This window comes from Paramisgurnus dabryanus, chromosome 11 (genome assembly GCF_030506205.2).
Source record: "Paramisgurnus dabryanus chromosome 11, PD_genome_1.1, whole genome shotgun sequence".
Taxonomy (NCBI): Eukaryota; Metazoa; Chordata; class Actinopteri; order Cypriniformes; family Cobitidae; genus Paramisgurnus; species Paramisgurnus dabryanus.
In genome coordinates, this window is record NC_133347.1 from 33,237,116 (window position 1) to 33,248,986 (window position 11,871).

The following is an 11,871-nucleotide window of genomic DNA, read 5'->3' on the forward strand; positions in this document are numbered from 1 at the left end:
CAGAAGCCTTTTATCAAGGACCAGCGATGACAGGTCTTGAAATGCCACAGGATGTCCTCCGTCATCATCTGTACACTCATGCTCATTACACACATGGTGTAGAATGGATTTACACGGGAATTTCAGTACCTGCATGAAAATATGATTATTATCAATAAGTCTAGAAAAATCGTTTTTCCTAAAAATGAATCAAATTAGAATCAAATGTCTTACCTCAACGTCCCCCTTACTGGTTGCACAGGAAAACCACATATGATTTAGGACAGACCTATAAAAGATAATACAATTAGTAACTTTTAACCTTGCAAACCAATGTAAAGTCTCCCACATTACAAACAAACACTGACCTGGTCCATGCAAGGAGGATTTCATTGTTCTTTTTTCCCCCTTCTTCTGCATCTTCTTCTGGAAACCTGTGAGTAAATGCAGAACAATACTTTTGCATTACTTTCACCAAAATAACAGCAGAAGTTTGACTTTGCAGGTAGTTTTTGAATTTCACCATCGGATCAATAAAGTCTGAATATGAATATGCAAAGTAACTAAAGCTATAAAAATGATATGCAATACAGTAATATGCAATGATAAATTGCATATTATAAAACGGGTTCTGGTTCTTCATTCTGATTGGTTGAAACGCGTTCTAAGCCGTGATAAAATACACCGGTAACCTCACGGTTCAGACCACATTACATAAGTATCACTGCGCCACTGTTACTGCGTATTGATTTATGAAAATAAACACCACAGTCTTAAATCATATTTTTAATTTGTCTACAATTGCACAATTAATGGCGATATCCAGATGAATGTCAATAAATATTGTTGAGTCATCTCGTCGATAAAGAGAAAACGTTGTCTAAGGATTTTATAACTCAAGTTCATACGTCCGCTATTATCCACTGGGTGGCGATCTTACCCAACTTAAACACTGACGCATTCACTGAAAACACCGTGTAGTACTGTTCATGGCTCTGTCTGAATCTGATCTCTTACTAAAGTTCTTCACAAAAATGGAATTATCTCCGCTTTTAATAAAAAAATTTGAGAGGTGATAAGAGATCAAATGAAGGTAGGATGAAATGTTTTTTTTGGTGGTTTTTGTTTCAAAGCGGATGGTCTGTTCTTTCATTTGATATTTTATGTTTATATAAAGAAGATAATTTTCTGCAAGGCATTAAACTAAAACTGGGTGGCAACTTAAAAAAAAAAAAACGCTGACGGGGAAAGAGTAAAGCATGCTTCCAAGCATATTTGATCATCACTTCAACAGTTGCACGATATAAATGTTAATGTATAAATTAGATGAATGGTGATTTATAAAATAAACACCACAGTCTTAAATCATATTTTCATTGTGTCTTTGCTGTGTCTGTGTTGGTTGGGAACTGCGCTCTGTTTCAGTCACACTTGATTCTGAGGAACTACTTTGTTTGGCGGAAGAGTAATATTTGTACTAATATAATTACAACTTTTTTGGGTTTTATTTTGTAAAATCCCGCTAACGTTATGCATATGAAGTAACAGTTTTATAAACGCAATAAACCCCTCGTAGCGTTGGGTTACCAGTGCATTTTATAACAGCTAAGGGGGTTTACAACGCCCCTTAGCTGTTATAAAATGCACTGGCAACACACTGCTTCTCGGGGTTTATTGCTTTATTACTATATTTTACAGTTTTACAGATAAAATGCAATGTTATTTACGTGTAGCATGCATAAATATTATTTAATTAATCATGTACATCTGGCAAATGTATCTGCAGTTATCTCAACCATCGAATAACTTTACAGTAACAGGCTTTCGTGCTTACGCAACTCCAGAAGTAGCTCGGTAGCTAACAGTTGATTTATTTTGAAAACACCCAACTTATGTGTCATTATCTATCTAGCGTTACTTTGCTAACCACTGTATCACTATGTAAAGGCTACTGTGTGATCAGAAACGAGTATTAGCAAGAGTCTTACCTCAAACGTAGACGAATGCGTTTGATACCAGATGGCTCCGGCTGTTCGTCGTGTCTGTGAAGGTAAACATGAACGGAATTCCAGTGTCCTTTCGCGTGTTTTGCTTCATTCCGAGTACATTGGGTTCGATGTCTTCATGCTTTAAATGGAGACTGCAAACCCTCTGGTTTTTTTATTTTACCACATCGTTGTCTTCTCGACACTTTGCGTGGTTGATAGCCCGCAGCCATTGTTTACACCGCAGCAAACGATGAAAACTTACTGCTTGTCTTTTTCCGGGTTTTGGTTGAACATCCCGGTACAACGCAACTTATCATCATTTCGATGTGGAAAAGGTAGTATTTATAATAATATATCAACTAAATCGTCGCAGACGTGTCTGTAAAAGTTGTATTTAGTCTAGTTGAATCTCCCTCCCTCCTGCCGTCTCAAACCAGTAGGCATGACTAGGGAGTGGCCTCGTAGAGCAGCGAAGCAATGCATTCTGGGACTTGGTGTTTTTCATCCACATAAGCCAAAAAACACATTTTCTGGCTTTTCTCGGCCTAGAGGGTACCAATTTCTAAAATAACTTCACACTTCTACTACATAGGTGACCCAATTTAATAATATATTCAAATTTAAATTGTCTGAAGTTTTCCTTTAAGTGTCATTTCAAATGTAGTGGAGTAAAGAGTACAAATACCCAATCAAAAATGTAATTGAGTAGAGAGTAAAAGTTGCCTATATTTTTGATACGCAGTACAAGTACAAAGTAGCCCAAAAAATACTTAAGTACAGTAACGAAGTACATTTACTCAAGTACTTTACACCTCTGGCATCAACCCTAGAATTTCTACAGAGGTAAGTTGTTTTTATTTTATTTTTTGTATTTTTTAATTCTATTTATTTATTTGGTCACTTGGCTGAGGCTTTTATCCAAAGCGACTTGTACATACAAATACCTTCAGAGCCAATCTCCCCTAGAGCAACTTGAAGTTAAGGGCATATTAGTGGTTGTGGGATTCGAACCCCTGACAAAAATAGTGCAATAATAATAGCTTATGGCTTACTGAAATTGGGTAATCTAAAGTGTAACTCCGGAGACCTGTTGTGTGAGCCAGGTCCGAGCCACCACTACACAAAGCAGCGAGAAACTTTGATTCAACATAATGCAAATAGCAGCCCAGCAGCTAATGCTAACCCAACAGGACACCTTTATGGAAGTTTAGATTAGGTAAGCATTAGTTTCCAGGCCACCAGTCATTGTTTGTTGTGCCAAATTATGTTGTTCATTTACCTATCATGGCTCATGGTAACCCCGAACAACAGGGCTATGGGCTGAGTAATGCCAGTTACACTTTAATTAAAGGAAAACTAACTCGAATTCTAACTTGTGTGTCTTTTACTTTGGACTGATTTGACTTATGGAGGTGGTTGTGTTTCATGTATAAATAAAGTAGTCTGTGTTTCTTCTCTCTTCTGTTTCCTTAGATGTTTCTTTTCTATTAATCCTGAGAGGGGGACGAAAGTGGAACAAACAAAAGCAAAACGGTTACATGTTAATCCAAGAGTCCTTACCTTGATTCAAGACCTCTCTGACCATGAATGGCGAGCCACGGGCATGCTGAATGCTTTATTCTGATTGGTTGAGAAAAGTTCTATGGGTATGCATTATTTTTCAATTAAACGCACACCTAACCTTTTAAATGTTTTAAAAATAGGTACCAGAACAATGTTTGTGGTAACCGTGTTATGGTAACTCCGGTCCTTTGAATTATTTGACAATAATGCACACCCACGGTGTAACTCCGCTTCGCATCGTGCCGCATTACCACCTTGGGTACCACCCATACGCAATGGTTCTGCTGTTTACTTTCTCCTAAGACCTTAATGGTCGTGTTTATATGAGGATACTGCAAAGACGGGATTTTTGACGCATATTCGTATTTAAGGCCAATAAAGTGGCAAAAATACTCACAAGCTCAATGAGTAGCGAATGCGCGACTTGCGTGTTCAGCTCTGACACAGAAACAGCGGACGCATTTAGCACTGTTGTTTATGTTTGAATGGCTTAAAATCACTTGTTTACTGACACTGAAACTGCAAGAACCGACAGGTGGATGACATCAAAGTGCCGCGAGAGCATTTCGGAAGCAGTCTCCTCTTATGATTCCTCGAATCGCTCTCACAGAATTTTGATGTCATCTGCCTCTTGGTTCTTGTGGTGCCAAATTAAGTTTACCCACGAGTATAGCAAACCAGTTGTATCAGCAACTGGCCTGATGAGCATAGCAGTTAAAAACGGGACGCGGGTGATCACGTACGTGAGAAATCATAAAGACACGTAAATTACCTGGCTGTTTGGTTTTCTTATCCCACAAACTGAAAGGCTTGCCAATCTTCATCATTTCGCTAAGCCAAGTCAATCTCCATTGGTCTTTTACACCTTTATCAATCGCCAAAACATCAGAGCCTTCCTGCATTATAAGTTTGTCCATGCTAGCTGAAATAAAGTTTTACCTCAGCTTAAGGCGGCGCTCTGGGGAACGGCGGTGTGGGAGAATCAAGATCCATGCTGCGACTCATTCCAGACACTCTCAGCCGAAATGAAGAGGGTCTTCGACCGGGCGCTCGCTGGTAGAGAGGCGGCTCGTCTACTGGCGGAGTTGAAGCAGGGAGAGAGATCGGTTTCGGATTATTCGATCGAGTTAATAGACTAGAAAACTATGTTGGTATCAGTGGTCAGGCGCTAGCCTGGTTTAGGTCATATCTTACTCAATAGACTAGAAAACTATGTTGGTATCAGTGGTCAGGCGTTAGCCTGGTTTAGGTCATATCTAACCAATCACTATCACTTTGTTTATGTAAATGAGGAAGAGTCATATCACTCCCTGGTTAAATACGGTGTACCGCAGGGATCAGTTTTAGGTCCTATCCTGGTCCGTTATACATGTTACCCCTAGGAGACATTATCAGGAAACATGACATAAGTTTTCACTGCTATGCGGATGATACCCAGCTTTACATCTCCTCGCATCCCAGCGAAACACACACGTTTTCTAAGTTAAAAGACTGCATTAGCGATGTTAGTGACTGGATGGCACATAACTTTCTTAAGCTCAACTCCAATAAGACAGAGAAACTTATTATTGAACCAAATCGCTACAAACATAATATGTCAGATTACAAATTGCACATAGATGGCTGCACGGTGGTGCCATCTTCCACGGTTAGGAACTTAGGTGTGATGTTCGACAGCAACTTATCCTTTGATAGTCATATCGCCAACGTCTGCCACACAGCATTCTTCCATCTTAGAAATATTTCAAAAATACGCCATATACTGTCTACATCTGATGCAGAGAAGCTTATTCATGCTTTTATGACCTCTAGAATAGACTATTGTAACTCGTTACTCGGGGGATGACATGCAAATCAGGTAAACAAGCTTCAGCTAGTTCAAAACGCTTCTGCAAGGGTACTTACTCGATCTAAGAAGTATGACCACATAAGCCCAATTCTGGCATCTTTATCGCAATAGTTATTTTTACGGAACAAAGCACTCACGGTCATAACACAGACCAACCAAATAAATAAAAAAAAACCCTTTTCTGCATGAACACTTAAAATGAATTGCATTAAATAGTTTGCCAACGTTTGCCACTGAACTTGCATTAACGACGACAGTAAGGCTTCCGGCCTTAGTCAAACGGTTTGGCACGTATGGTTGGGTTGCGATTTTGGTGCTTTCGTGTGTCTTGTGAATAGTATGCCATACCGACCCGTTTGCCACTGAACCTGCATTAATGACGACAGTGGGGCCTCCAGCCTTAGTCAAACGGGTTGGCACGTACGGTCGGGTTGCGTTTTTGGCGCTATCGTAAGTCTTCTGAATAGTATGCCATACAGACCCGTTTGCCACTGAACCTGCATTAACGACGACAGTGGGGCCTCCAGCCTTAGTCAAACGGGTTAGTATGTAGGGTCGGGTTGCGTTTTTCGCGCTTTTGTGTGTCTTGTGAATAGTATGCCATACATACCCGTTTGCCACTGAACCTTCATTAACGACGACAGTGGGGCTTCCGGCCTTAGTCACACGGGTTAGCACGTATGGTCGGGTTGCGATGTTCTGCCGTTTTCTCGTGGTCCTGTAAATGGTATACAATATAGACTCGTTTGCCACTGAACCTGCATTAACGACGACAGTGGGGCTTTAGGCCTTAGTCAAACGGGTCGTCAGGTTTCGTTTTCTCTTAAAGATCGGAAGGTGACCCTTATTTACCATATATACCCTCGCATTGGGCCCCCAATTTGCTAAATCCTCAACTGTGGATAATATAATTATGCCGCAATAGTTTATCTGTCTGGAACTAAGAGTTAAACCACATCACTGTGTGACACTTCAATACATATGAACGGCCGCTACGCTAATACGATTTTGTTTTTCTCTCCCTGTCTCGTCCTCGACCCGAGGACAACGAGACAAACAGACCCAGTCCCGGTAGATGTGAAAGTCGGCACACCTCTGATCTACTGGCCGTCCTTCAACATGATGCCCAGCTGATGCCTGACCAACGATCACCGGCAGAACCCTCTTAATCTCCGCTAAATCTCCTTATCCGTTCTCCCAAGGGTTTTTCACTCCTAGGACTTATTTTTCCTCGGATAAAAGCCCGGGGTTTTTTTTCTCCTAGGGGGTTTTTCAGCCCGGGGAGGCAGCCTTTTTGGGCTTTACTTAGCTTCCTCTTCTAGACGTTACTTTAGTAATACGTTCACTTATAATATTGAGTCATAGCCGCAGCAAATTTAACTGCTTATGCTATCATGTATTTTGTTGTGCTATCTGTCGTTTTTCTGTGCTTTTCACTGCTTCTATTTATGTAAAGCTGCTTTGAAACAATTGACTTTTGTGAAAAGCGCTATATAAATAAAATTGAATTGAATTGAATTGAGTTCAGGACGTTAGCTGCTGAGTGTCAATGGAATGAGGAGGCGCAGTGGGACATGTTCCTGCATGGGTTGGCGGACCGCGTCCATCAGGAGATCTACACCATGGAGTTACCCACTACACTCAATGGGCTCATTGAACTGGCGCTACGAGTCGATTCCCGGTTATCTCGAGTGAACCGAAGAGTCACGCCCAGACCCGGCGTCAGCAGAGCGGAGGTGTTTCGGCCCGCTGGCGGAGAAGCGGTCAGCCCAGTCAACGATCTTGAGCCCATGCAGGTGGGTCGAGCCCGACTCTCTCGGGAGGAGAAGGAGCGGCGGAGGTCCCAGGGCCTTTGTTTGTATTGCGGTGGGACTGGTCACTTTGCATACAACTGTCCAGTAAAAGGCCCAGCCCGGTAGTAAGTTTGAGGCTACTATCGGGCGGGGTCTCAGCCGAGAAGTCCTCATCTACATCTACGCTCCTCCCGGTGAGACTGAGGTGGCCAGCACATCATCACGATTGCCAGGCGTTGGTGGATTCGGGTGCAGAGGGTAATTTTATGGACCATTCATTCGCTGTCAAACACAAGATCCCACTCAAACCACTTTCGCACCAGATTTCAGTTCATGCACTCATGGACAAGATCTTTCCACCATTGTTTCTGTCACTGAGAACATTACACTCGTCACGTCTGGCAACCACACTGAAACCATATCATTCTACATTCTGGACTCACCCCTGCACCTGTTGTACTTGGACATCCTTGGTTTACATTACACAACCCCAAAGTGGACTGGCAAACTAATTCAGTGTGTGCTTGGAGTGTAAAGTGTCATGAGTCTTGTCTTGTTTCTGCTTGTTCGTCTGTGCCTTTGTCTGTGTTTCAGGAGGAGGCAGTGGATTTATCTAACATGCCCGCAGAGTACCATGACCTGAAGGAAGTGTTCAGTAAGTCGCGTGCTGCTTCTCTTCCTCCGCATCGTCCCTATGACTGTGCTATAGAGTAAATGTCAGGTAAGTCTCCGCCTAAAAGCAAGTTATATTCGCTTTCGGTTCCCGAAAGGGAGGCTATGGAGAAATACATTTCTGATTCTCTAGCAAACGGGTTCATCCACCCTTCCTCTTCTCCAGCAGGGGCGGGGTTCTTTTTTGTGGGGAAGAAGGATGGTTCTCTGCGACCTTGTATTGATTACAGAGGGTTGAACAACATCACGGTTAAGAATACTTATCCTTAACCGTTGATGTCTTCAGCTTTCGAGAAGTTGCAGGGAGCATCCATTTTCACAAAATTGGATTTACGTAACGCTTATCATTTGGTCCGCATTAGGGAGGGGGATGAATGGAAAACTGCTTTTAACACCCCTAGAGGCCATTTTGAATATTTGGTGATGCCTTTCGGGCTATCCAATTCGCCAGCAGTTTTCCAGGCACTCGTCAATGATGTGCTGCGAGATATGGTTGACCAGTTCATATATGTCTACCTAGATGACATATTGATTTTTTCCTCATCTCTCCAGGAACATGTGCAGCACGTCAGACGAGTGCTTCAGAGGTGGCTAGAGAATGGGCTTTTTGTCAAGGCAGAGAAATGCGCGTTTCATGCACAGTCCGTACCATTTCTGGGGTACATCATCTCTACTGAGGGAGTGCATATGGATCCTGAAAGGGTTAAGGCTGTGGTAGATTGGCCAAGTCCAGATTCCCGTAAGGCCCTGCAAAGGTTTCTGGGGTTCGCCAATTTTTACCGGTGTTTTATTCTCAATTTCAGCCAACTAGCCGCACCTCTGACCGCCTTGACCTCTTCACGAACTACGTTCAGGTGGTCAGACGCAGCTGAGGCTGCGTTTGCCAAACTGAAAGGTTGCTTTGTTTCAGCCCCTATTCTCATTGCCCCTGATCCTTCACGTCAGTTCGTGGTCGAGGTCGATGCGTCAGAGGTGGGGGTAGGAGCAGTGCTATCCCAACGCTCTTCCACAGATGACAAGATGCACCCTTGCGCGTTTTTGTCCCATCGATTATCTCCCGCGGAACGTAATTACGATATTGGTAATAGAGAGTTGCTGGCAGTCAAGTTAGCATTAGAAGAATGGCGCCACTGGTTAGAGGGTTCCGGGGTACCTTTTATTGTTTGGACTGATCATAAGAACTTGGAATATATTAGAACTGCTAAAAGACTGAACTCCAGGCAGGCTCGGTGGGCACTTTTTTTTGGTCGTTTTGATTTTTCTCTCTTGTATCGTCCGGGTTCCAAAAACATCAAACCCGATTCTTTATCACGCATTTTTAATAGTTCCGAACGCCTGTCTACTCCCGAGTGCATTTTACCGGAGAGGATAGTTATCTCCACACTCGTATGGGAGGTCGAATTGAGAGTCAAAGCGGCTCTAGAAGGGGTAACGCCTCCGTCCAGGTGCCCACCGAACCGCTTATTTGTGCCGGAGGGGTTAAGGTCCAATGTTATTCAGTGGGGTCATTGTTCCAATATTGCTTGTCAACGCAGTAACACTGCCGCAATAGGGCAATTACAAGCAAAAGTGTCCCTTACAACATCAGCATTGCATTTTAAACAATTTTTATTTCTCACCTTGCCCTTCATTTTTTTTTTTTTGGAAATATGCTTTTAAAAAGTAGAGAGCGTTGATGGACTCTGCACTCAGGCGGTTTCGGATTTTTGTAACAAATTGGCCACAAATAGAGAACGCTCTCTCCGCCTCCACAGATGTAGCCTGAATAGTGCTAAGAGCGTCAAACAGCTGTTGCAGGTGGGGTGGTCTCCTTTTGGTGGCTTCGAAGAGGGAAAACTCTTTGTTTAGAATGCTCATGAAGTCACCGTCTTTCATTTCCTCTGAGTTTGGCTTAGTGGTCATTGACATAACCTGCTGCAGATCTAATGCTAGGTCCCTTTCACTCTCCGTGACCTCTTCAGTCGGACGCGGAGCTTCCCCTTGCGCACTTGATGTCCTATCTACTGCCTCTGAAGGCGCACCATCGCTCTCTTGCTCTCTCTCCTCATCATGGCAGTGGCTGGCAAAAAGACGCTCCGCAAGACCCTTAGCGGTCCTCACCAGCATCTGTCTTGATGGCATACCGAAGATCTCAGTGGGCCTTGCTGCTTTTGCGACTAGAGCACCAGAATCCAGAAGGTACCTGCCAAAAATGATAGTTATTAAAATGAGCCTATTGACATCCCCAAATGTAATTAATAATAATCGAATTAAGGCTAAATTCCATGAAAGGCCCACCTGTACAAAGACACTATGTTCTTCTGTCTCCGCTGCGTGAACCTGGTCTCAATTGCGTCTCTCATCTCTTGGCTCAGTGGAGTCTCCTGCTTACTCAGCTGATCCATCATGAAAAAAAAATTCTGTCTGCCTTAATGAGAGTGGTGTCTCGCTTGCAAAGAGATTCGATTCCCATCCTCACCGGTTTCAAGCAGGAGCTCAGTTTTTTTATAAGTGCGAGGTGCTCGCTGGTGATTATTAGTGCAGGATTAATGTCAATGAGTGTCTTGGTCACTGGTCTATGGAGTACAATATAGCGATCCAACATATCAGCCAGGGTGTTCCAACGGGTACTGCAATCCAATATAAGTATCTCGTTTGATGCATTCTCTCAACTTGTCATTACTGACAGGTGACTTGTGAAAATACCTGGCAATTTTCCGGACTCGCTCCACAAAGCTCTTGTACGTTTCTTCTCTCACCCTGACCGATCGATAATCACCACACTCTGCAGAATCTTCGTCCGAGTACGACTCGGCGTCACTATTCTCCTCTTCCTCTTTCGATCGCTCTTTCAGAGACATCAACAAGCTCTTCTCGGTGACCACGGCGGTAGAGCACATCTGTGACCGCCAGGTGAACCGCATGCGCATAGCACAGCTGTAGTTCGGGCAGCACTAGTCTTCCAAATTTCACCATCACTGATGCTCCATCGTTAGTGCAGAACACAATGTGTTCCATGTCAAGCTTGAATCTTTTGAGCTGGTTTTGAACAAACACTTTTACTTTCTCGGCAGGCATTGTTCCATTAATCTTAACGATACCTAGATTCCAGTATGTTTGTGCACCATGCACGTTTATGCTCATGAATCTTTTATGTTGTGAAGAAGTATACTCGTCGATGGTCAAAGAAAAACGGGTTCCTTCACCATGTCTTGAAATATATCTGCCAGTTTGTTTGTTTGTTCATTAGCAAACTCTCTAACCTGTTGGGATATTTCAGAGGGATTCTTGGGAAAAATATGTCCGTCTCTCTTAAGTGCTGATCCGAGGTAGTCACATTTTGCCATACTATTAAATATAAATCCATCAAAAGCTGCCATCTCCGCGAGTATTTCACCAAGCGACATGCTATCTTCAAAATAGCAATCTATCGTTCTTAAACGTTTAACTGTCGATGTTGATGGGCTTTCTTCAGGAACTTTCTCATGCTGAGATTCTAAATGTCTGCGCAATCCGCTCGTTGATCCCCCGGAACACCTGATAACCCGGTCACAACACATGCACTTTGCCTTTTCATTATCCACTCTTTTAAAATACTCCCATACAAAGCTGGCCGCAGACATCATTAGGACTCGGAGATTAAACTAGGCCTGCCTTGCTGCTGCAAAAAGTACCAATTATTACATTTGCTGCCGCTAGGGTGCGTGCGTGGATTTCTAGACTACTAATGCAGCATTGAATTCAGCATTAAAGAGTGTAATGTGTGTAATGAATAAATATGATATACATCTAACCAAACGAACATTTAAATAGCATTTTATCTATTCAAATAATTATTTCAGATAGAATCTATTTGACTAGCCCTAGAAGTAAAACAGCTAATAAGAGGTCAGAAGAGATGCGAACTGTTACTCATTCCCCGCCAGCCAATTTTTATACAGTTTTTTTCTTTAAAGTTTTTTGGAAAGCATTTTTATGAAGGAATTTTTTAGAGATCAGAGGGATGTTCCATAAAACAAGATTACAAAATAAGCCAGGCTTATTTTGT